General features: G+C 38.5%; 1 protein-coding gene across 5 annotated transcripts in view; it reads right to left on the bottom strand.

The window, feature by feature from the left end:
* The window catches only part of sash1a (SAM and SH3 domain containing 1a), a 173,750-nt gene that overhangs the window by 74,141 nt on the left and 71,832 nt on the right, over positions 1–27,777 (bottom strand). The gene's annotated exons all lie outside the window — the stretch shown is intronic.

The following is a 27,777-nucleotide window of genomic DNA, read 5'->3' as shown; positions in this document are numbered from 1 at the left end:
TTTCTTTATCTGGGGTAGCAATGCAGGGTTGTGCTTAGGACACACCTAAGAACAAATAAGAAGTAAAAGTTATCACAGTATTGTTTCTTGTATGTCATTGGCCTTGCATGTAGTCACAGAAAGCAAAAAATTAAAAGACAACTCAGAGTGTAGTTCCTTCTCTTTTGCGCCCTTCTCTGATGTCATCCTTTTTACTTAAAGCCTTCAATTCAAACGTGGCCCAAATACTACACCACAGAGGGATAGAAGTAGAAAAGCAGTGAGAGAGAACGAGAGAGAGTCAGAGAACCTGATACAGCTAAAAGTAACAATTATTTGAATGAGTCACTCAGCAGAAAGGCTTTGGTTTTTTTTTTTTATTCCAATGTTAATTTAAGAAAAGGAGGAGAAGTCCAAAGAAGAACACAGAAAAGTTGGGAGGAAATCGGCTTATTCTGGAACGCTGTGCCTCCTGAGGACTCCCAGAGATCACAGGAGAGGAAGAAGTGGGAGAACAGAGAAGGAATAGAAGACAAAGGGAGAAGAGACATGGGCTTGGATGGGTACCAATGTACTTCCCATCATTTAAAGTCCACCTTCCAGGTACATTTAACCAAAAAGATTTGATGACAGAACCAAATAACATGAAGAAACAATCATTAAACAGACTATGTAAATACACAAAATAGTTGATTCTTATACGGATTCTTATATATAAGAATCCATGTAAGATTCTTATATATATGTATGTCCCAGTTCAAGACGGACCAGAAGAAGTGTTTGTACGACACAGCGATGGATTGGAACGCAGCAAGATGGACCAGACATCCTGAACATCAGTTCTGGTTAAATGTTTCATTTTTCTTCACAGGGTGGTCATTAATCCCCCTCTATGTGAACAGACTATAGCATCTCTGGGTTGTCATGGGAACACTTTGCAAAAACACCTGAAGCTTGTTTTTATTTGTCTGGTTGTTTGGTTTCATCTTATACCCCTAAACAAAACTTTGTATAAATACAGAAGCTCTATAGTTGTGGAGAACCACAACTACAGATATTGTTCTAGGTCATAGAAAAATATCCCAAGCTTTGGAGATTTGACAGATCGCTGTTGGAGAAACCTACAAACACATGGCCACCCATCTAAAATTACAGGCTGGGCAAGAATAGCATTAATCAAAGAAGCAGCAAAAGAGGACTTTGGTAACCAACAATGGCTAATCACATACGCCACAAATCTGCTATTTGTGAAATAAGATAGTTTGAGCTAAATACAGGAGAATCCTGGAGGCAAACCGACTATGGACTGCAAAAGATGAGCTGAAGCTCACCTCCCAGGAGGATGACAAATAAGCATACAGCCAGAACTGCAGAGGATGTGACGGAATGGCCCGGTCATGACTCTGAACAAAATCCAAGAGAAAATCTTTGTCAAAACTTTGAAGTTTAGGATCACAAAGCAGTCTATTCAATCTGACTAAGCTTGTGCTACATTGCAAAAAAGAATGTGCAACGTTTTCAGCATAAAGATACACAGAGCTGGTAGAGGCACTCCCCAAAAGACCATCAGCAAAAAGCGGTTCTATGGGTTATTGATTCAGTGGGGTCTAATGCAGAGTAAATGCTCAGATCAATTTTCCATTTTTTTATATGAAAAATTTGCAAATCAAATCAAGTATAGTATGTTTATGTTGTCTATAACAAGATCCCAATTAGCTACATTAACCTTTGTGGTTATAAGGTGACAAAATCTGCAATTTTAATCCTTTATCATGGCAATATATTGCTGCACCATACATAGGATGCTTTCAATCCAGTGACACTTATACTGACCCATGTAACCACTTCTGTAAAGTCCCATTGCAGCAGACCTGCATCCTGTTTAGACCTGCCGTCACAACATTTAGAGAAGGAAGCGTACTGAAAGAGGCTGAAGTAAACATGCACAGAGAAGGAATTACAGGAAAAACAGGCTGAAAGTGAATCTCTAGGATCTGCTCTGTGACCAAATTACATAAACAGACAGTTTTCTTTACAGTGTATACACATACTTCCCATCTGACAAAATGTGGTCAGCTATCGTGGTTGAAGTGGTTGGAAAGCACATTTCCTGTGTATGAAGTCAAGTATGTCGACGAATGTGTCCAATTTTTTTATTTCGAGCCATAAAGCAAGATCAGTGAGTTGTGTTCTGCACACCAGTGTTCCAGCTTTCAAATCCAACATCCCAACGCAAACATATAAAGCTTTGTGAAAAAGGATTTCTCTTATTGATCCAAGCACACTAGCACAAAGGGTGCTCATTATGAAAATGACTGCCATGAGTATGCGAAACACAGACACAGTGAGAATGTGCATTTTAGGCATCTTTAATATTCGGTATCAGCAGGTGATGGAATATCAAAGAGCTCCTGCATTCTGCTGTAACAGAGCCGCCTTTGAATGCATGCAGCTCATCATATTAGCAGACACACAGGAAAGTCGTTTTGTTTGATGTAATGGGTTATCATTTTCCATAATAAGCAAAAAACAACAACAAAAAAAAGTCCATTATGAAAGTATAATGTAGATTTTCAGCTTTCATAGGATGACTTTTCATTTATGGAGTTACAGGCCTACAGTTGATTTAGGAGAACAGTACACACAGTCAATCAGGGGCATCAATATCATTTTAATCCTGGAGATTTTGATGATTACTTTGAACTATTCTTTTTCCACAAAGGGTGGTGGTACATAAGTTGAAAAAGTCCTGTCCTTATTATACAGTCAAGAATAGAGAGGGATTTTCAACTGTCCACATGGAGAAGCAAAATCTATTTTTACAGTACAGTCAGAATCACAAAGACTCAGCTATCTGGTCTGAAGAACAAGGTGGCGAGGCTTTCAAATTCAAAAAACTGTACCAAAAATGAAGGATGGTGGTTCCAGCATTATGATGCTAGATTAATTTGCTGGCAGAAAATCTATCCTGTATTATGTGGCTGCCACCATCATCATTGACATGTGACATGTGTGCATTGCACAAAACAGATGAAATGTTGAACTATCTGACTGGTCACTACAAAAATAATAGTTTCACTTCCTTGCAAAAGAAACCTGTTGAAAAAAAATTAAAAGATTACCTTACCCTGAAACTGCAAGGGGTATGAATAATTTCGGATGCAACTGTAAATGGTTGAAAATTGAAATGTAATTAACTGAAAACAAACTAATTACCCACAAAAAAAGAAAAAAAGAAGCGCTTATCACCCCAATTTTTATTTATACAAGTAAATAAAAGCTAAGAATAGTTATAAAATTTATGCCCAGGATGAAAATGGGCATACTTGTACTTAACTGCAGGTGTCCATAATCTGTTCATAATCTATTATTTACTTCCTTACACATCCAGACAGCCATGTACCTTTTACTTCAGACCACATCACCAGACGTTTACGTGCTCTTTGAGGATAGACATCTCTTTCTGTTGGCATATAACTCAAACACAATTTTTAGATTTTTTTTTACTACTTTTTACTCACCTATGAGAGAAAAAAACTCCCTTAATCTGAGTCTTGCAGTCACCACAAATAAAATAAAGAGATTCCTCGATGACACCAAATTCCATGCACCCTGATACAAGATAAAAAACAAAACGCGTATCAAATGACTCAAAATCAATTAGAAGAAATTAAATAGGCCATTCAATTACTTTTCGAACCAATCTTGTATCTCCTGAGGCAAACAATCAAGGCAGAAACAAATTAAATGAGAAGATGACTGCTTGCCGTAGGTCTTATTATACACCAGGACTAGATGACAGTATTTGGCAGCATCTGTGAGAGCTGCAAAGTATGGACATATCATTTTCCCAAAAGACTTTATGAAATGACCAAATAGGTGTATATTGATTCTTACAATGAGAATTCAGTGAAACAGACCCTCTCTAACATACAAGGCAAGACAGACAATGCAGACAGAGGAAGTGTTAGATTATGACAGACCCACTGTCATAATCTAACATAATCAAGAAGGATTACACATTCTTGAGCCATATCCTGGTGTACTTATACACCTGCAGGATTTTTTTGTTTTTTAATGCATCAAACTCAATTATTTATTTCTATTTTTTTGACAGCCCAACAATGTTTGATCAAATTCAAAAGAATTCATGAATTTTACACCACTGGCAAAGAATTTAGCAGGAACGCTGCTAAATTGCTGCTAAGTGCTTTATATGCATCTGCATATAAAGCAATTTATATGCAAATGCAAAACAAGCGTCGGTGCACAAAACTAGAGAATAATCAGCACAGGGATCATCAACTTAAATGACCTGATCCACTAATATAGACTGCCATTAATGAGCTAGTAACCTTTACAAACACACTCACGAGCAAAATGTACAAGAAAAACATTGTAAGATTTTTATGTATTATGTTTCACTGTTTGATTTTAGACTTGATTTCAATGACTGAAGAGGTTGAAGCATCTGCCACAAGGGGGCAGTAAAGATCTAGTTTACTACAGTCATGTGAAGACAGACATGAGGAGAGATACTACACCAAGTCAAGCCAAAGCAGGGAGTGAACGTGATGAAAGACCGCAGCAGAAAGCAGACAAACAGACGGAGCCACAGAGCACAAAGAGCCGAGGTTTAGAGAAACAGTCCAAGACGCTGCTCTCACACACAATCCCATTACAAGACATATATAAGTACAAAAGCTGGAAAGACAGAGCTGACATGGATGTAGCAACAAAAAGCGAGGCAAGAGGGGGTTGTTTCTTCTTTGCTTATCAAGTCACTAAATCAGGCTGCTGGTTGTGGGGACATGCTCTGTTTGAGTGGCACCAGCAAGCTTGGCTGTAAAATTAAATGAGCAACCATTCTGTATTCCGCATTAGTGTCAGCGCTGCAGGCTGTGTATGGGTCACTGTGTGTGTTGATGAAGAGAGACAGGCGAGCTGGAAAACATAGAACTTCCATTACATTTAGCCTCGGGGGGTCAAGGAGTCACGAAACCTGGGTCCAGCATGTGAAACTGCTCTGAACTTTTTTTGTTCCCATACAAATTGGAGGGCTGTAGTGGAACCAGAAGGTCAAGTTGCTTCTGGGTACGAGTGTCATGTCTGTTCTTTCAGATTGATAACATTCACTCCAGCTTTTATCACTTTGGTCTAGTTGAAATATTTAAACACTTAAACTGAACTGCAGGAATTAATTAAGAGCTAACAATGGGTCATTACTTGAATGTTTTATTTGATCAGAACTGTGCAGAAGTAGAAGATATGGTGCTGTGGTAGAAAATTGGGAAGCATGACTCTTTCTGGTGGTTTCTAGGGAAGAAAGATGACTAAACTGTCTGAGAGACATCCCACTTGTGGTCGCCGTGAGAAATGGGCAGTTGGAAGAAAATTCTGCAGACCCATTTTCACTGCGTTCAGAGGTTTTCACACAAAGAATGAGATCCGCTGAAAAAAAGATGAGGCTGTGCAGCTGGACCATTCTCTCGACATCTAGCCACAAGTAATGCCACTAACAGTATATTCTCCCTCAAGCTGATCCTTTTAGGTTGCTTTTGTGTCACAAAGTACTTTTTGTTTGGGGGGTAATTTAAAAAACATTAGTTTTTTAATAATGCACTCAGGTCTTTTGAATGACAAAGTCGGTAGCTTTTTTGTCATTCAAAAGGGGTGAAATTTTGTTTCAATGTGAATGTAAAGCTCTGAACATGAAGGTAGCACTAAGGAGGCAACAAAGAACAGAAAAGATAAAAGTATAAAAAAACAAGCAAAAGCCCAAAGGCTAAAACTGTATAAAGAGATCGCTGTTATCCATATATAGACAAATGTTCCCTTCTGTAACATAAATGACGCCTTTGACATAAACAGTATTGTATTCCTATTAACATACATCAATCTGAAGCATAAGACTTTAATAATTTTAAAAGTGTTTATTCTGATCTGTGTCAGGGGTAGCTGACGTGTGTGTGGCAGAAACAGAAAAACCCTGAATTAAGCAGTAAGATTTGTGCAAATTTTTCACCAAAATTTGCACAAGCCACGGCAACATGTTATGCATTAGCGTTAGTTTGTAAATAATTGGTGACTAGACTGCCAAGCAAATATTGAGCACCACTAATCTCTCCCCAGTCTATCTTGTCATAAGTCACTGTCGTTATCTGTTCCCAACTTCCTTTCCCTTTTGTTTCACTCCACCTCAGAGCCCAAAATCATAGTTCTGGGAATATGCTTTTCAGTCCAGAGTAGCAGAAATCCAACCAGAGAGCTGATGATTGCCTGTGATTACAGTCTGAGCCGCTTGTCTGGGCTCATCTGACCGAGCCTGAGGTAACGCACCCTCCTCACTCGAGTCATTAACTGGAGAGCGCCGAGGCTATGAAAGGCTCGCCAGGGAGCCAGTGACACGTTTCCTTCACCTTGACATCGCCCGGAGGTTATACCATTCATTTTGGAGTAAAATACTGTTCTGGGAGGTGAGAATCATGTGACTGAAGGGCCTGTGATACATAAAAGGTCTCACAGTGTGGAGGCGCTTCATTCCCTTGGTTCTAGCTGTTTAGTGCTCTCTGAACTACTGGAACCTGCCAATGAAATTGAGAAAGTAACTGTGTGTGAGAAAGGGTTGGACAGTTGGGATAGACTGCAAAGCCTCCCGAGGCAAATTTCTGATAGTGGGTTGTGTAAATTATATATGACAAAACTGTGAATCCATGTGGAATTGAGTGTCAAATTGTCCACAAGAGTGAGCAGTTTGAGGGTTAATGTGATGACATTATTGGCTGTGATCACAGCTAGAGCTTTATCCTGCGTTCTGTCTCATCATAACCGTCTTCTTTCTAAACTGATTACAAAAAATAGGACCAAGAATCCAAGACAAGACAGCAAAAAGTACACTAAAGTAATTTTTAAGAGTTAGACACCCTGATTCATCAACTGATTTCCACTACACATCCCTCCAGATTCTGCAGGATGATCAACAACCGTCTGTCGGTGAATGAAATGCTGGATTACCCTCAGAGGAGCCTTTACAACCTCTCACCCCTCACTTTTTCCCATCCTTCACCATCTCTTGACGACCGCTTCACCTTGGCTCTCTGGGGATTGTAGTCCAGCCAGCCAAGTGTAATTAAAAGTGCATAAAGAGAGATCAACCTCTCTACCGCTGTCTCTATTCAAGATTGCCTTGAGGCTGAATCTGCCAAATGTCCTGCCGGAGCTAATTCATTAATAAATGCAGAAATTTTAATTTAATTAAAATGATAAAAAAATAAAAATAAAATAAAAAATGATGCATGTTTTCAAGCAAATACTCTCTCACTGGTTGAACAACACCCAATGAAGAACAGAAAAAGCAAGAGAGCAGAATACAAAAGACCAGATGCAAGGAAACAAAATATAGAAAACCTACAATGTTAAAATTACAGTATATATTAAAGCTATGTGAAAAATTCTAAACTATATACCAATAACTCATGATTCTTTGTATCATTTTAAATTGTGACTTCAGGATTAGGTTTTTCTCATTCAAAGCAAATATGAATTAAAACATGTGAGTGTATGAGTTTTATATGTAAATGCAAAAATACAATATAACTATAGCTGCAGCTTTATTTGAGGTTGACATCAAGCCATCGCCTCTGATTATGTATACCAGCAATAAGGAAGCATTGAGCTGCTTCCTCAATGCTATCATTGCATATGAAGAACAGAAGCAAAGATACAACTCAAGTAAGTTGCTGTAAATCAAACGTTTTTCAAATGCACTGCAGGTGAATTGTCAAGTACTATTGAAAGATTGCAATAATATTTAAGGTATTACAGTTTTAAAGGAATTTACAATAAAACATGTTCCTGTGATTGTTTTGTTTACTGACTATAAAGAAAAAATTCCATTGTATTTTTTTGCAATTGTTTTCCAAGCACACAAAAAAACAAAAAACGCTACTTTTATGCTATTTTTTCATAAACAAAAAGACCTAAACCTAAATTCAAAGTGTGAAACCTAAAGCTACAGTATGAAACAAAAGATACTTTGTGGCAGGTTCCAGTGGTTTAGAATAAATTCCACTTTTCCATCAACTGCTTGTGTTCTGAGCATATGAAATGTGTGAGAACCACCCTTATCGGTAATACTGATAATAGCAGAAGGTTTAACTGTGTTTTATGTGCCTCCTTATAAAGAGTTTATATGCAGTGGCCATTACATTGCATCAGTTTTTCAAACTACTACTTTTTACCCTTCCCTATTCTTGTTGCTTAATAAAAAATTATGAGTTCCTCTAAAATAATTGAGGATCATTATTCCCCATTGGGTCATATTTTGTAAAGTCTTTATGCAAAACACAGTTTCTGTTTTATTATAGTTCCTCAGAAGCTTCAACTTATGAGTCTTTCTATTCCCTCAGTGTGTGCCAAATCTCACAAAGACAGTCTGCACACATCTTGGCGCTCTGCATGAATCCCTTTGCCAGTCAGTGATTTTTCTTTTAATCTTTGCTTGCCTCTGTTGCAAATTAGTTATTCAGTTTCCTTTTATGAGGACAGCAGGGCATGCTGTTTTTTTCAGCTGAGGAGAATTTATATCAGACAAATAAACCTAGGGTTGAAAAACGCTATTCTCACCTTCCACTTGCCGGTTTTCTTTTTGTCATAAATTTAATTATTTACACCCACTGTGAGTGAGGCACATGAGCTTCAAATTGATCAACACATGCCTGAAGCTGCTGGAGAGGAGACAGAGATGAAAGCATTTGGACAAACTTCACTTGAGTGAAATGCACTGAGAAAAGGGGTTAGAGGTAAAATGCAGTTCATTTCATAAAAAAATTCTGACTCCTCTTAGAAAATTTTTCAGAAATGGACTATCATGAACTATCTATATCCTCAAGGCTCTTCGAGTAAGGGGAGTTAACGGACTAAGAGAAGAAACCGGGTATTAAATAACCAGAGGTACACCACAGTTAATTATGCGTTGTATATTTTGCAGACACAGTGATTGCGGATTGGCCAGATCTGGGATCTGGAAGGTATGGTGGTTTACGCTGCAGTGAAACATAGGGATGATGGTAGATGGGGTCTATTCTGGGGTTGACATCCATTTTGTTTTATGTAAGTGGACTGTAACAAAAGCAGCAGATAAAAATTACCAAGAAACAGTTTGCAAGTTTCCTAGAAAACTGGAATCCTTCTCTTTTGAATAGTTGTTCTAAAACCATGTTGTATTTGAGGGACAAATACCACATAAAAAGAAAAAAAAATAATAAGATTTTTCATGAGAGGTAAATTCTTTCACATTTTTTCAAAATGAAAATCGAAGAGCATCCACCTAAGGATAAGGAATCAATGAATATTTATGAGTGCAATGCGATAGTCATTTTAAATAATCAATATATTCAACCTTACTGATATCCAAGACTGTTTGTTTATGGTCAGTAGTCTAATGCCCTTGAGGCTCCACTGGGTGATTTGTGTCCCCATACATCAGTGCTCGCAGGCTTGTGTTTATGCACTCTCACTCGCCTACAGACACACGCTGCGGTGGCCCCCACTGGGTCATGGACCCCATTAACACGACGGGTTCCAATCTTGTCCAATACGAGCCAGCGTGGGGCTCTGAGACAAAAGCCTGGAACAGGGGCTATGCTCACAAATTCAGAGAAAAGATGTCAAGAGAAGAGATTTAAGATTTATGATTGTGAACAGGATGTGCTCACAGTATGTGGTTTTAGTCTCAACACGTGCTGCCAGAAAGGAATCAGTGAGTATTATCTTAATATACTCACCGACACACACATGTGCGCACACGCACGCAGACTGGGAAGCTGCTGTCTACACTCATTGCATGGAAGCTTACGAATAATTTGTGACAAAATGATTTCTCCAGGGAAACTGACGTCATTGGGTATTTGGTCAGACAGACCAACACCAATAGGTCAAATTTTGGGATTTTAAAGGGACACGTTAAGATTTTGAAACGTAGCAAATAACTTTTCTTTTTCACCGTTTTCTTTTTACAATGACTTTGCTACCTACTAAGAACCTGCTAATTATTTACAAAAATGTAAAAAATCCCATGAAAATCACTTTTCCACAAGCATGCAAAAACATGATTTTCATGGGATATTTTTGTAAGGGCATCATAAGTGCTCTTTATGAGTGCAACAAATTCTGAAATAAAACAAAAGCATTTCCAGTCAATCATAGTGCATTCACCTAAAATACCATCATGTTTTGTTTTTGAAACTGTTGCACTTTTATACCAGACTGTACACCTTTTCTATACTTTTTAAATAATTAATGTATACAAAAAAGGATATTTCACAGCATGAAGCCTCCAGTGACAGACTGTTGCATATTAAACCAGAAAATGTTTGATATAAAATAAGCAAAAAACTGCAAAGGTAGAAAATGCCAAAAAAAATCAACATGACTAGCAACCTGCTGTTCCTTATGATAAATACAAAAATAATATTTCACCATCATTAAATCGTCAAGTTCTGAAGTCTTATTGGCTAAAGCTCCATTATAATGATGAAATTACACCTTCCCCCGAAAAAGCTTGGATGTTTTCAGTTGGCCAGCCTCTGTCTGGAATATGGACGTCTGTCCTGAGCTATTTCTCTCCCTCACCCCATCTCCGTTCCCCTCGGCTGCCTTTAATTACAGATTGAGGGATAATCGAACAGCGGTGGGCCAGCCCAAGAGGGGGAAATATGAGAGGCTGCTGATGATCACAGAAGCCAGCTCAGGAATCACCTTTAGCTTCTGAGCCTAAAGAAATGCTGTGTGGCCATGGACCCCTCCCAATCCTACCCGCAGACACTTGTCAAAAAAATGACTGATTGCCATGTCTTTACACAAGACAGAACCAGACTGGAGCCCTTCAAGCTGTGCCAGAGATGGTGATAGCTGACAGGGTGAACAATGGGGTTTTGTCAGAGATGAGACCCTGGCTTTCTATTATTCCAGAAAATGAAATAAAACAGGTGAGTGGTCGCTGTAATTATTAGGTAATGCTACCTTTGCCTTGTATTCTGTCAATGTGTTTTTTTTTTTACTTTGTGCCCCTTAATAAGAACTGACGAGAAATAATTGATGATAAAGCCGGTGTCTCTTAGCAGGATCTGCGTAGCCAAGCCTGGAGCAACCCAGAAATTCCATTTAATAAAGATTAGCCCTGTTTCTTCCAGACCTCATTCTCGTTCTTAATTAAAAGATGGAGATAGAAAATTGGTGGGCTCCAAGTATAAGAAAATAACCCCAGGACTTCTTACACAAAAACACAGCTCAGCGCTCACATGAAAGGCAGAGACTAATGCATATTTAATGCCAATGGGAAGCAGCTTCGATCAGTTCCTTCACAGAGAGAACTGGAATCACTGTTACCATAACCCTCTGTTCCTTGGGCTGTGTGAATGAACGCGACACACCATGTGCAAGTGGGTATACAGCGAGCACGTGCGCTCGTGTGGGGGTGTGTTTGTGTGTCTGCAGGGGGTGGGATAGGCTCACTGAGCATGATTGCACAGCAGGACTTAGTTCCTGTGTAAAGGAGAGTAACACAGCAGGGAAACACACACACAGGCACTTCCTCACATCATTGTTTCAGCTTCATGTAATAGATTTCTTCTATTTCATCACAGAAAGAAAATAACAAGAAATGATTTCTGTCACAGAGTGTAGCCATTGTTATGGTCCTGGATAACTGAAAAAAACAAAAACTAGTGTTAATTTAACTTTTAGTCTTCAAATTAAAGAGTTGTTCAAATCGAAATTTTGTTCCTTTAAAGCAATGATAAATTTATGGATTTCTTATAAAATATATTAATGTACTTAAATCCTTTGCATAGCACAACTTCTTTATGCACAAAACAACATGTAAAACAGGATCAAAAAAGGTAGAATGAGGTTTTTCCTTCAAATAGTAAACTCATATCCAGTGTTTGTGAATGTTATCGTCAGGTTATTTGAACTCATTTACTCTGCAATTAAAATAAGATGGAAAGTACAGAACTACTGTTTAAGAATCTTTCAGGAGCTGGCAAAGCTTTGAAGTCATTCTACTTTCGGTCTTACTCAGTTTATTTTTAAACTCTTTCGGCTCACTGCTCCTATTATTAGCTTTGCGTCATTCCTGGACAGCAGCTATTTTGCACAAAGAGCTTAATTCTGCTGGAGGTGTCATCCTGTTGTAAGCGAGGTACTTCTCTTCACTAACACCATGTACTTGCTAAGCATGAGAAATCAGTTAATTGTTACAATCAAGCACCACATTGATTGCAATACAGCGCTTTGATCATGTATTGTCAACTGTACTTATTCTAAAACTGAGTTTTAGATTGTAGACTACAGCAGATCAAAAGTGATCAAGATTTTTTTTTAAAAAACACACATATGGTCCACATGCCAACATTCTGAAAGCCACAAATCACACTTCCTTCCAGTTATACCCACAATCTTGGTTCAGCAGTAATGCTTATATCATCAGCCTAATGTCAGTCAACATTAATGAGAAAAAGTGAAGACAAAAATGCATTGCAGCTAGTAAGAAAAGAGTTTTTTGAGTAAGTATTGGGGTATGGTGACTGTTTAAGAAAATCTAACCAGAAATCAAAACACTGCTTTTCCATGCATAATACTATCCATCATGGTTCAGTTGTCAGTCAAACTTCAGTTTGATATTAATATTATTACTTTTTATAGTAATGTTCTACTTTTTGGAATCACAATATAAAATTGTTATTCCATCATTACAAAAGAAACTGGATTCATATTCAACATGTCTAGCTGTTTTACCATTTCCCACAATTTAGTCAGTAGTCTGTTTATAGAAAACCCTTTGGGATATTTACATATATTTCATGGCCTACAGCTGCCAAAAAGCCAGCAGAGAATGTTCTCCCTTAATCTTCCACATGCGAGTTGCATTTCAGGGAAAAAGCTGTCATACAATTTAAAAATTGGAATCCATGTTAGAAATGGTAAAAAATGGCTCCTCCACCACAGTGTTTACGAAAGCCAGCAGACCACCAGAAAACCGGCTGCCTGCTGTTGATCCTTGATGTCTAGTCTCAATTCTTGTGGCCCACAAGTGACTCAAAGGTAAAGAAAAAGGGGCTTTTTTTCCTGCACAAACATGTTTCTGCTTTGAACGTTTTTCCATGTTGGAAATGTAAGCATTACTATCCGGCTGCATTTTTATTATCAGTTCACTTTCTTTTGATAAACGTTAACAGTTTCTCTGAATGTTAGATTTAAAAATACCTTTTGAGTCCACAAAAATGTCAGGAAGAACACATCCCATTTCAATTTCTGTATGTAGGTTTTATTAGTTGACAGCGCCAATCAGTAACCCATGTCACCACCACTGGTAATCTAAATTTAATGCTGCACGTCAGGACTGTTGGTACAGGAAGCAGATGGATTCCTCTATAGTTGTCCAAGGTCATGGTGCACCAGCAGTGGAGCTCCTCCACCAGGTGGCTCTGCTCTCTCCAGGGGAAGCTAACCATAAAACACGGAAGAACATCTGCTCTTTAGGTGTTGCCGTTTATGCTAGGAAATAACACAAAACGCACCGTGACACACAGCTGGATTTTCTGAATCAGATTTGCACTCACCCACAGACACTATTGAACCTCTTTTAACGCCAAGAGGGAGCCCAAAATTCTGTTTGGATGCATCAAGAGTCGCATCAAGAAAGATGAAAAAATTATAATTAAATAAAACAATGAATGTCTGCAAATTGCTACACAAACAGCCTGCACTCGACTTGATTAGGAGTGGAAGAAAAAAAAACTAAAAAAAACTGTCCTTGTTCAGCAGAAGCAGTCTTTGGTGTGTTGAACTTTACGGTGAATGCAAATCATAAGGGGCTCTAGGGCTTTTTGAGATGCTTCCCAGAGTTGAAGAACAGTTGGGAAAACGCCAAAAAGGGCAGATGTTCATGAATCCTTTAACCTTTGTTTCACAGAGCTGATAAATGTATATAAACATGAACAATAATAACTGAAAACCACTAATCATAGCTAAAAGCAAGCAATCATTTTCCCCTTTGTTTCGAGTTGAAGAGATTCAAACACACAGCTAATCTACCCTTAATATAACTGGTTCAGAATAAAGATCAACCGGTCTCACATGCAATACAACTGTATTCACTTGAGGCATTGGGGATTATACAGAAACCCAGTTCCCTTCCTCAAACCCCACCAACTCTGAGTTAATAATTCAAAAATAGAAACTCGTTAACACAGTAAATATTATGACCTAATTTCAGAGAGATTGGGAATGAAATGATTAGTTAGGGCAGGTGTGCACGCATCGTTTTGTGTGCATGAGAGAAAGGGCTGTCATGCAAAAAGCAGATTAAGGATTTGCTCTTCAAAGCCCATCTAATGAACAGTACCTTACCATCTGTCCAGACTAAGGTAGCTCTGTGCACAGAAATGATTGTACTGAAACTAAATTGAGCCACTGAATCTTTCAAATCCTCGAAGCCCAATGTAGCGGCTCAAATGAGCAAAATGAAAGCAAATATGTGATGAGGTTCAAAGAGAGGACAAAGCATGATCGAAAAATACAACTTTTACACTAAAACGTTTGGAAGTGGAAGCAGAGTAGGTGCGTGGCTGTGTGCTTGTTAATACTGTAGGAGTGAGGGCTGAATTGAGAGGTTTTGTAGAGCTGGTTTCATTTCGAGTTGGGAACAGAGTATTGACTGCTTGTGTAAGGTTGTGATGACTTGCTGTGTTTTTTTTTAACATCTTGATCTGCATGTCTACATTTCACCTTTGTGCCATAATGCATTCATATGTCTTTCTCAAAAAGCTGATTCTTGTTCAAATAAAGTCATCATGCTTACCTGTACTTTCTTGACATGCGAGTCCATTTTTATATGCAGTCATTTGTTGACATTGCCTTGAAAATGTACTTTCTTCACACAAGAACGATAATGTTGTGGAGACGTTCAAGGCAGGTAATTATAAAATACTATTTCATGCTTTGAAAATCTGAGGACTGTTGAATGCATCCCCAGAACATGGAAAAAAAGTGACAGTCGTCCACTTAAGCTGATAGTTTACTCAAGAGGAAAATTAATCAGAGAATAAGCATAGACCTATGTGACACCAGAGGAACTGTAGAGATCTGCAGTGTGCACTCAGCAATTCTAGCCTTTATAGGAGGGCAGCAAGAAGAAAACCGTTGTAAGAAAACCATGTGAAGTCCTGTTTGCAGTTTAATGGAATCCATGTAGGAGATGATGCAAATATGTGAGTGCATGCAGTCACTTGAGACCAAAATTAAACCTTTTGGCCTATATGCAAAAAGCTATTTGTGGCAGAAAATTAACACTACACATCACACCATGAACACATCAACTTTCTGGGGAAACTGAGCATGTAGGGATTCTTTGCTTCAGCAAGCATAAGTTAATCCCGGAAAAAAAACCTGTTAATGTATGCTGTACCACACAGTCAAAGCTACAACAGAATGGAGCCAATGGTTTTACTACAAGCTACAAAGTTGCTTAAGAGTTCTAGGAATAAATACATTTTCTTGCAGAATAAGAAGCAAAAGATTGTAGAATTTAGATGTGAAAACTTGAAGATATAAACAAAAAAAACATGTAGATCCAAGTTCTGAAAAGTATTGGGAATGCCATATTTATTTGTTTTTTATTCTCCATTTCACCGCTACACAAACAATACTTTGAATTACAGATGGTGTTTGTAATATGACAAAATGTCAAAAGTTTAATGGGATTCTATACTTTTGCAAGATACTTCAGGTATCAAGTAGTTTGAGAGGATCCCCAGAGCACCACAAGCACCCAACATCCACAAAAATCTTTTTTATTTATGAGTTAATTCTTTTTCAAAATGCTGCCCTATATTTGGTTGTCTGCAACTACCGGAGTTGCTGAAGCCCAAACAACATGCTGATGAATAGCATCAACTTTGAAAGAGCTCAGGTCTTCAAAGCACCAGACAGCTTTTATGTCAGCATCAGCCAGACTGGCGAGTCTTTTTATGTCCCAAAAATAGGCAGCAATCTCTGAAGCAGCAGAGCATTTTCCCCTCTGTTTCCACTAGCACTCAGACATGTTAATGAACATGAAAGGGAAACGCTCATAAATATCTCTAATTAAAAACCAAGAACATAGTAAGAAAATTCTAGAATTTAAAAATGAAAAAAAAGAAGATGCCCTTAAAGGCAAACCCCCAGCTCCTCCACAAAACATACAAGGTAAACATTTAAGCAAAAAGCCTTGACCTGGAGATCAAAGCTGAAAGACAAATGAAGGTGACTAATCAATTTAAAGACTGACTGATCAATGGCTAATCTGCAAGTCTATTAGAAGTCAGCCATAACGTTTGCAGTATTGGATTAGAAAATGCTTCAAAGCATAAAATGAATACTCATTCTGCAAAAAATAAATAAATAAAAAAGATTATTTCATGTTATTCCCTTCCAGTGGCATTATTAAATAAAACACAGCCCCATGAATAACACAGACATCACCTGCAAGATAAACCAGCGCTGGTCATTTGTCATCCAGATCTCCAACTTGTTGACAACATGTTCAAACATCCTCTTCCTATTTTCCCCACATCACCACCCCTGAGTGATGTTGTAATGCGCCCATCATGTCTGCTTCATGGTTGGCTGGAGCCTTCATTAATTGCCAGGTCCTCGATGATGACCCAGCGAATAATATGAATAATTGTTTGCTGGTAGCCACTAATTGGGCGTTTCATGTGTCCGACGAGCCGAGGATGTTTTTAATGTTGAGAGCTGATCGAGAGGAGATTTTTTGTTTCATCATTTCAGTTTTATTATAACTGGCAGAAAACCGCACTGGTAGTAGATTAAGAACTCTAGGCGATGAAAGAGAAGTTGATGGATGAAAGCAAAAGTAGAGAAAATGTAATGGATATAGATAATTAAGACAATAAGAATTTTGAATGTCTGCAATAAACTATCAATTGTACTATGTTAAGGTGTAACTTCTGTTTAACATGAATTTATAAAAACAAGAACAAGTGCCACAGAAGTGCAACTGGAATGTTCTTGTTCAGGACACACACCTTGAGAAAAAATAAATAAATAAAACTGAAACAGTTCTGTAAATGAGAATACTATGCTGACAGTAAATGGGCAGAGTTTTGGCAAACAGACTGTCTTGATCAGAAACATTGTGGCATATTTAATCTCATCTTCTATTTCTGAACCAAATCATAAATTCACATAAAGTTGGACGACAAAGTCGAAGCTGAAGCAACATGTTGCAATCTTTTAAATAATGTTTGAAACATTTTTTTCTGCACTTAGTGTTAGCACAAATTTTGTTCCCCACATCTAATGTCCATTAAATCAGGAAAAGTCCCTTAGGTGAGCACATTGAAAACAATGAGTTTCTGCTAACCAAAATACAAAAAAGTTTATATAAATTGGATGCTTCGTGTTTAAGTAGTATCACATAAAAAACTTGTACAGTTTACCCAAGGCCATTCTTCTCACTGCAACAACACAGTTTACCAATTAAAAATGATTTTCTCTGGCTTAACCATGCACATAGTATAGCATCAGAAAGCACTTGGGCAGAAAATGGCTAATTAAAAGTGAACATTCATATGCTAATATGCAGTCTACCTGTAATGTGTGCAGATACACAAGAAAAACCTGCATGTTTAAGAGATCTTTGTTCACGTGTGTCCCTAAAGTGGTGCGTAGCATCTGCAGTATGTCCTTGAGGCCCGGAGCGAAAGCGTTATTACAGGAAGTAATCTCATGAGGAATTGGAATATTCATGAGTACAACATTGCCCTTAAAACAAAGCTCAATGCCTCTCAAAAATTCTCAAACAGCGGTCTGTTCACACACAAAAGTGAACTGGCATTTAATGAAATGAAATTCTACACGCACTGTATGAATATCCATGAAATGTTCAGTATTAAAATAATGCATAACAATTAGGAAAATTAAATGGATCTGTTTTAACAAAGACAGCAAGTTAATAACATTTATTTAGTGCAGCCAAGAAAAAATTTAAAGTGACTCCCACACAGAGTTGTGTGGTTAAAAATATAATAGGATCACAATGTGACTTTGTGTAAAAAAAAAAAAATAGGTCATGGAAATATTAGGTTATTGTTATGTGTGAAGACAGAATTATTTGCATCTCCATTTTGGAGTGATAAACAGATAAAAATAGACATGAATAGGATGGCACCTCCGCCAAAGACAAAGCACAAATCATCAGATCTACCAACCATTTTTTCCCACATTATTTTTTTTTCTTTCTGTATCCATCTAACACACTAACACCAAACTAAAGGACCTCAGCAATTACCCCTGAAATAACCTCCTTGATTGATATCTCAATTACGCCATGCCTTTCTTTTGCGTTATCTTGTCTCACACACTCTCCTCCTGTCCCCATTTTCAACTCCTCAATGGGATGCTCAGAGGAAGAATGGGGTGACCTTGCTGCTTTTTTTCCCTTCTATTGTGGAGTTTCCATTCATGCGCCTCTGTTTATTCAATAATTTGTCTCCAAGATACTATATTGAATTGAGCTTCCATCTTTATTTTCCTAAATGTGTGCCAAATTAGAGAGGCAGATAGATTGTGAAATGAACAAAAAGGGTTTGGGGAGGAAGTAGGTTAGTTTCACGGTTCACAGAGTGACTGAGTGAAATTTAGAACCAACATCCTTTCTGTTCTTTACGCTGTGCGTTCCAAAAGCAACAAGCCTCAGCAAAGTGTAACAAAATTAGGTTTATTGCGTCAGGTTGGCTGCATTGTGCCGGAATGAGCACACAATGACCAAATCGATCGGCATGAGGTGGTAACAAAGGAACAATGAAAACACTGATGCACGCAGATTTTCTTTTTACTTGTGATGCATGTCTGTCTGAATGAAAAACAAGTTTTCTTACCTGAGTGCAACAGGGAGGAGTAGTCGTTCCAGACAGGAACCATGGAGCAGTCAATGTGGGAAGAAAAGAAAGAAAAACAGTCAGATCTGGGAACAAATGTGTTAAAAGCAGCCAAGCCAAGTACCGTATATTTAAGATAAAAAAACAATCATTAGCAAAACATTGATAACCAACAGTTTTTAATTAGTGATGCTGCTAGGTACACAATGTAGAAGGCTAAAAGTGCTTTAGTTTACTGAATGGTTTAGGTTAACAGCAACAACTAGTTAAAGACAGTTCAGAGTAGGATTAGCCATAAGCAAAAATCTAAGCAACACTCTCCAAATCATTTTCGGTAATCCTTAAGTGTTCACATATGTACTGTATTTAATTATCAGAGGTGAGGGTCAGAACTAGGCATGTTACTAGTACCAAGGCACAAAGGTTTTTAAAAGTTAAGGTTTCAAAAATGCTACATGCTACCAGTCAGCTGGCTGAATGAAAGCCACTATTTTTTTCCCTTAGTACGGGAAAGAACACATGGTCAATAAAAATGTTCACTTGCAATAAAGGCAGGCAATCATAGTGCGTTACTTAAAAAGAAATGTGATGGCAGCATCATACTGTGAGGACGCAACAAAAACCTTTAGGTGGATCCATCTGGATCAACAGACATGAAAACTTTTCAAGGTTTAAAAAGCTTGTTGGTATGAATTAGGATGACACTTAAAAACAATCTGACCACAGCTAAATTCAAATATTCATTCTAGCATGTGTGTTTGAAGCTGACGCAATATCTCCTCAAATAGTCAAATAATAAGTCACAAGCTATTGTTATCTGCTTTTCAAAGAGAATGGGAATAAATTTGTTGTGCATGTGCACTGCAGAGGTAATTTTCTTGAGGCATTTGCTTAGTCACAGCTAACAATTTCATGCTGAGGATGTGGGTAGCCCCATATTGAAGAAAAAAATATTGCTTAATTGGAACTGCCTTTTTGTTATTTTCTGTACAACATGACCCATCACCCAGAGAAAACTGAACTGTTTGTGGTCCATAACCCAACACGGCATATTGAAAATACAAAATGGCTCAAAGTCTCATCAATACTAAATAATAGTAGTCAGATTACTTGTGAAAGGGGGTGTACGCTTATATGAAGCGCATAGTACTGATACATTTTCATTCCATTCTTTTCCAGAGAGCATTAAATTTAAGACTTCAAACTATAATCCATCAAACCCTGCAATTATAGACAACAGATTTCATGAAGCCAACTATCAGTTATCTCTAAAAAGTTTAAAACTAATGTTCTACTGTTTCACTCTAGGTTTACCCTTCTCATTTACATCTAACACCCAAGGCTTTCCTAGGTTTTGATTTTGTACTTCAAAAGTTTCTTACAGACACTGGTAGATTATAAATATGAATACATAACAGGCTGGATTTTTCTTGACAATTATTTGAGAAAAATGTCAGAGCACTTTCCTCTTATATATTGTGGTATCAAACGATGACTTCAGAGGCAACGGTCCCCAAAAAGAGCTACGTGACTGTGTTCGCCTCGACTTATGCCACGCTCTTCTGACACACTCCTCAAACACAAACTCCTCAGGATTCTTCTTTGAGATTCTGCCTCACTCATTCTAATGATCGCCTGCATTTGAGCTGAAGAGAACAAACTAGCAGAAGAATAAATGAATCATCACTCCTACTCCGTAAGCCCACTTAGACTGACATAAATTTCTGTCAGAGCTGAAGCACCCGAGGAAAAAACTGGTTGGTAATACATTTTCTGGCATTAACATAAAGATTGAGCCACAATCAAGCGTTAAGGTTCGTCTCTCCACCAGAACTCTTAAGCATGTCAGCATGTAGCCATGTTTTATGGCCCGAATACCAACCTTCTTCAGAAAAATCATAGTGACAGAAGTTAACACATACACCCACTATGAAATGACAAACTGTCATTATAATAATATTCCTATTTAAATGCATGGGGTGGTATTTTGGTAAAAGGCCCTTGAGTGAGGAGTGGGTCTACAGTATATTGTTCCCTTGCTGACATTACTTTGAGGTCATTGTGTTGTCTCAGCTTTTGAGAAGTAATTTAATTTCTTGTTACTTTGTAAAAATGTATAACTTCTCCCACTACATGGTAATTTGCAGAAGAATTCATGTTGGAAACACTTTTAGGTTTCAACGACCTTAAATGTATTTTACTGCCATTTATGTGTTTCACCAACACAGAGTTATACATGTTGAAACATGGAAAAAAGAATAAATGTGGTTTGCCACATTGTTTCTCAAAATAAATATCTTAAAGGTGTGATATGCATATGTATTCAGACCCCTTTATTCTAGTACCACTGAAATAAAATCCAGTGCAACCAGGAAACAACAAAATTAACATACCTCTGTGTCATTTATTCTATTACTGAAATGCTAAATGTTACAAATAATTGTCTCGGGGGGTTGAATGCAATGTCTGACATAGTTTTTTAGGTTCTACGTATTGAGAGCTATGCATTTTTTCCTTCAACTTTTCTAGAGCTATTGTTTTGTGTTGATCACAAAAAATACAAATAAAAACCTAAAAGTCTTTAGTCATAATATCACAAAATAAACATTTCATGGTATATAAGCAGCTTTGCAAGGCACAAAATGTTTCTTCAATGTTTTTTTTTTTTTTGCTTTTTTAGTGTTGTGGAAGTTAACAGAGAATACTAAGAAAATAATTACTAATATATATTGACATTATTGTATAACTAACTTTAGTGAGAACAGTTTTAAACATAAATCAGGCTCAGGCAAATGCTTTGCTAAAATGTGATGAACTGATTGTCATAAAGTAGAATAAAATATAGGGAGGAAACATGTTGTGTTTATGAAGTAAACATCTACTATCAAGTGGGTTCATCCTCACTATATATATAAAAAAATGAAGCATAAACTGATGTTTGTCTGTGGGAGTGACAATTTGTAAAACAATGGCAAGTGCCTTTACAGGTCATCATGTTTATCTCCAGTTCCCTCTCCCAGAACAGGAAGCAGGGGTCTAAAGCACCACAGGGAGTTAATTCAACAGGAAACATTACTCCCTGTATCTTTATTCAACAAAGTACCATTGGCAATTATCTGAAGTAGCTTAATTCCGATTAACAGCCGTGGCGAAGAAGAAAAACAAAACGGTTGAGCTAGTCTCAGCAGTTTATGAGGGCAAAAGAATGTCAATATTGAATGAATAAAGCAGCCAAATTCTAAATACTCACTGAATAGGTAAAAGGCTCCATTCCTGAAAGCCAAACAGAATACACCCAATGTGGAGCTACACTTCCACATCATAAACAGAACCTACTGTTGATGTATGCATCATGTGAGCACCAGGATGTGTAGCACAGCATGTCTGATTCCCTGATGGGATGGAGCATTCCAACAGAGTGATACCGCTGGGTATATCCCACCTTTGCCCTGCATGCATGACAGTCAGCAGCAAAACATATGGCGGTGCCATCAGAGGAGGTGTCTGTGTAAGGTAGGAAAAGGGCAGAGCTGAGCAGCGTGTGGTTGTGGCCTTGTAATGGGAGGGGGCACGCTGATCAGTGGCTGGCACCTGCAGGGAGATGATGTGGGCAGCACCGGACAGTACTGTGTTTCCACACACAGTGGGAGGAACTCTGTCAAAATGACCTTCACACCTCAGCAGTCCAGGACAAATGCCACACCTCAGGAACAAAAAAATGTTTGTTTTGGGGTCTTTGTGTACCGCAATTTGAAGTTAATGCTGTGCTTTAAAACAAAATAAACTTTGTGAAATTTCGACTGTGCATCCATTAGAAACAACATTGTCAACTGCTAATAATCTACTTTCATTCTGCATGTGCTATGTCTTTATAAATTTTAACACCTCCGGATAACATTTATAAACCCACTGTAAAAAATTTCTTAATACTGTAACACCAAGCACTAAATGCAAGATCCTTGATTGTGTAGCATGAATAGAATAGAATAGAATTCAACTTAATTGTCATTGCACTGTCACAAGTAGAAGCAATGAGATGTAGTTTGCATCTATTCAGAAGTGCTCTACGAGATATAACATTTATTTACAGATGTACAAGACTATGTATGTATGGACTATAAGGGGTTATAGCAAGAGATATAGATATTGTGTATAAATAGAAATATGGGAGCTATATGCACAGATTATACAGAATATATAAGAATGTTAGGGAATGGATTATAGATAAATAATGGCAGATAAAATTTACAGGTTGTATGTGTGTGTGAAAAAAACAGCCCGTGATGTGTGTGTGTGTGTGAGGATAGTCCATGTGTTATTGTTGTATGAGAGGATAGGGGAGTACAGTCCTTATAGTTTATGTTTTATGTCAGGAGGCGTTCAAAAGCGTGACAGCTGTGGGAAAGAAGCTGTTCCTGTGCCCGGTGGTTCTGGTCCGTAGGCTTCTGTAACGCCTCCCAGAGGGCAGGAGGGAAAAGAGTGTGTGTGCTGGGTGAGTGGAGTCCTTTGTGATTTTCCCGGCCCTTTTCAAACAACGCTTCCTGTAGATGTCATTGATGGCAGGGAGCGGTGCCCCGGCGATATACTGGGCAGTTTTCACCACCCTCTGCAGCGCCTGCCGGTCAGAGACAGAGCAGTTCCCATACCAAGCTGTAATACAGTTGGTGAGGATGCTCTCAATGGTGCAGCGGTAGAGGTTCGTGAGGATCTCTGAGGACAGGTGGTTCTTCCTCAGGGTCCTCATGAAGAAGAGGCGCTGATGCGCCTTCTTAATGAGTTTGGAGCAGCTGGTTGTCCAAGTCAGGTCCTCGGAGATGTGGACTCCCAGGAACTTAAAGGTGTCCACGTGCTCCACCACTGTCCCCTTAATGTGGATGGGTGGATGTGGGTCAGCGTTCCTCCTGAAGTCCACGATAAGCTCCTTGGTCTTCTCGGTGTTCAGCTGCAGGTTGTTTTTGTCGCACCACTCAGCCAGACGGTCTACCTCCTCCCTGTAAGCGGCCTCGTCATTATCTCTGATGAGGCCGATCACCGTGGTGTCGTCTGCGAACTTGATGATGGCGTTAGAGCCGTGGACAGGTCTGCAGTCGTAGGTGAAGAGGGAGTAGAGGAAGGGACTCATCACACAGCCTTGTGGCACTCCGGTGTTTATGATGATGGTGGATGAGAAGTGGTTGTCCAGCCGGACATGTTGAGGTCGACTGGTCAGGAAGTCGAGCAACCAGTTACACATGAGTGGACTGATGCCGAGGTCTGTGAGTTTGGTAATGAGTTGTGATGGGATGACAGTGTTGAATGCTGAACTAAAATCTAAGAACAGCAGTCTGGCGTAAGTGTTCTTTCTGTCCAGGTGAGAAAGGACAGAGTGCAGCGCTATAGAGACTGCGTCCTCTGTGCTCCTGTTCTGCCTGTATGCAAATTGGTGGGGGTCTAGTGTGGGGGGGAGACAGGATCTGAGGTGTGCTAGGACCAGCCGCTCCAAGCACTTGGTAATGATGGGGGTAAGGGCTACCGGGCGGTAGTCATTGAGTCTGGTTGGGTTGGGATTCTTGGGGATTGGGACGATGGAGGTAGACTTGAAGCAGGTCGGTACCACAGCGGGGGCCAGGGACAGGTTGAAGATGTCCGTCAGCACTCCTGCCAGCTCCCCAGAGCACGTTCTGAGGACACGTCCAGGTATGCCATCAGGACCCGCAGCCTTGTGGGATTTAATCCTGCTCAGAGCCGCTCCTACGTCAGTGGGGAGGAAAGTCATGAGATCTTGCAATATCAAAATGTCATGATAATTCTTGTCTCAATGAAGTCTATTTTGCAAAGAGCTATCCAGTTGCTATCACCATGTGACTATATCTGTCACACTAAGTGAAAGCTGTTATCATGAGCTCTAAAAATAATCAGACTGACATCACAATAAGCTCAGGCTAGAAATGTTGTAGTGTTCCATATGAGTCAGTGTTAATAAACCAATCAACTACATATAAATTGCAGTACACTCAAAAAAGGGAAATATAAATCTTCTCTCACACCTGACACTTTGAAACCTTTGTAAGCCTAACCAGTCCCAAATGGTCTGTCAGTTCCTTCTGTAAAGAACACTAGTGCGCCCCAATTTTTGTGACACCCCCCCCTACTATGTTGGAATCTAAACAATAGATAGCTAAGCCGAAGGCAGCAGATTCAAAAACAGGAAGAACACAAGAAATTTGTTTTGAGAAAACTAGACTTTTCAAAGGGTCAAATGTAGCTTTACTGTGGCTGTGTTCTAATCTTAACACAATGCATTCTCAATTACCTGTTTCGTAAGGTCAGTATTTAGGTGATGATAACTCATGTCAGTGTGGTGTTCTTTGTAAATTTTTACCTGTTGGCTTTTTCTAAATTCATGGATACTCACATTAAGTGTTTGAATAACTTATAAAAGAGTAATCCACATTATTTTAGTAAGTTTGTTTTCTCAGTGTGGGTGTGAGATGTGTTAGTTTAAATGACACATTTCAAGCTGTGATACAGCATAGCAACATACTGTACTTCATGCAGTCTGACTCTGACAATTAACCTTTGGGTTAGAGGTACCACGAGATGCATAACCAGAAAACCTCTCAAGCAACATGGGATACATAAGCATCGTCTTCATGTACTCTGTCGAAACATCCAACCATCCATCAACATTTTCTGCTCACCGTATTCTGACAGGTGATGGATGGGTGTGGGGGCCTTGCGAGGGCAATGAGGCAAGTGTGTGAGGATGTTTTAAATGTCAGAGTAAATGAATAAATCTGTATGGGCTGACAAGTCTGCGTGTAATCTGGTGGGTGAGATTACATTTTATTAAAGACAAGATTTCCAAGACAGGAATTTTAAAAATCCCAGGGATCCTACACATTATTATCATTTGCTAAATGGTCACTTTTAGAGCTTCATTTACATTAATGATAAAGTTGTCAGTAATCTCAGATCACTGAATTGATTATGCATTCTGAAAAAAAACAATATCATGACAGGCTCTTCTTTCAACACCCTTGTTTTCGCAGCAATAGCTTTACCATTTCCCCCTTCTTCCATCCATTCCCGGCACGGGGATTTGCGATCAAGGAGAGCGGTTTGAAATGAGGTGGAGGAAGACAAGGCTCATCATGTTCAGCCTGTAACAATGACACATCAAAGCAGAGGCGCCGGCCCAAAAACCTCAGGCGCTGTCAGTCTGTATCTACTCTGATCTGTGACCGGAGCCAGGCTGCAGCACTTTCAGCAGCAAACACAAGCCTCCTTTGACAAGTATAAATGCACAATATGCACACATGACAACGTCAGCATGCCCCTTTGATGGAAAGATGAACATATATTGGCTCTTGTGAGTTTTTTTTTATCTGTCTCAGAATGGACATGCAGTAAAAAAATAACCTTGGTTTAATGATGGCACGTGCAGCACTTGCAAGAGCCACAAAGGCTCCACTATAAAAAGTTACTTAAGAGGTTGTTAAACATACATAGTTAATTTTACTTAAATTTTAAACAGAGTAGTTGTTAAATTGCATGTTCTATATTGGTTAATTTGGTTAATCTATTGATATGTCATGTACGGTAATTTATATTTGTATGGACCGTAATATTGATGAATAAATAAAATTTGCACAAAAATTGTCACAAGAAAAAGTCTGTTGGACCGAGAATTTAAGGGTTGTGTCCAGCTGTAGTCAGTTTATTAACAACTGCAGTAGACAATGGTGAGGAAATTACATAACATGAATAAGAAGCTGTAAACAGCAAATGTCATAGCACATTTAGGCTAATTGTCATCCATTCATCTTCCTCAAAGTCAGACTAATGTTTTTTTTTTTTTCCGTGACACATGCACATGTTGTAGTAAAGGAATGGTTAAGTATTGCTTACCTAACTATTTAAAAACATTTTAGGGTAAACATATTAAACATGGGTAATATTGCTGCAAAGAAATACAAGTAAAATATGTTCAAAATGGTGAGCTGTAATCAAAAAATAATTGCACTAAATATATTGGTCAAATTCTAAGAGAAAAGAGTTGAACTTAAACTTTTTTTAAAGGAGAAAAAAAAAGCAACTCATAAGCAGCTGCCTGTCTATCACTTTTCGCTCAGCCAAGAATGTTGGACAAGTGACAGACAAGCTGGCAGCTTCAAGTGCCAGTAGCCCGCTTTTCTGTATCACATCTGACTGGAATCTTTTCAGACCATTAAAGACAAAGTGGTGATAAGTGATTTGTCTTTTTTGGGAATGCTCTTTACTGTCCACGCTTGTGGAAGAAATGACCTGTCATCACATCACAAATAAAAGCAGTGAATAATCACATTTGATCACAATAACAGGTAAGAGTATCATCAAAGATGACTGTGATCTTCAGTTTTAACTCCAATTAAAAATTCAGCGTCTGTCACAACACAGTAGATCAACTTAACGATAAGAGGTTTGAGTTTTCTGAAAAGGCCTGCTGCATCAGGCTCAGAGGTCTGTCGTCTACTTTATAGCTTTGAGACCTTGCCGATGGGAAGACAACCAAAATTCCTCCAGACCTCATCTTTGTTTTGTTTTAAATCTCATAGGCTCAATTTATGTTGCATTAAATGTTTCTGATCATTACAACTGAGTTAGACGCAACAACACCTTAGATGAAAGGAGTCGTTAAAACTCCATTTAGACCAATCTGAAATGAGACTTCCACTTAGTTTTATAAATCGATATGATCCCGTTCCATTAAGAGGGCAATTACACGCACAAGTTTGTTTTATGTGACGCTGCTAATGTTTGCAATGGAGCACAATCTATGAGGTCTATGCATGTATGAGCACACTGTATCCATACTCAGACAAGAAAGATCAAT

The sequence above is a fragment of the Xiphophorus couchianus genome, chromosome 15, assembly GCF_001444195.1.
Source record: "Xiphophorus couchianus chromosome 15, X_couchianus-1.0, whole genome shotgun sequence".
Taxonomy (NCBI): Eukaryota; Metazoa; Chordata; class Actinopteri; order Cyprinodontiformes; family Poeciliidae; genus Xiphophorus; species Xiphophorus couchianus.
The sequence above is the reverse complement of the archived record's forward strand: the minus strand, read 5'-3'. Positions and strand labels throughout refer to the sequence as shown.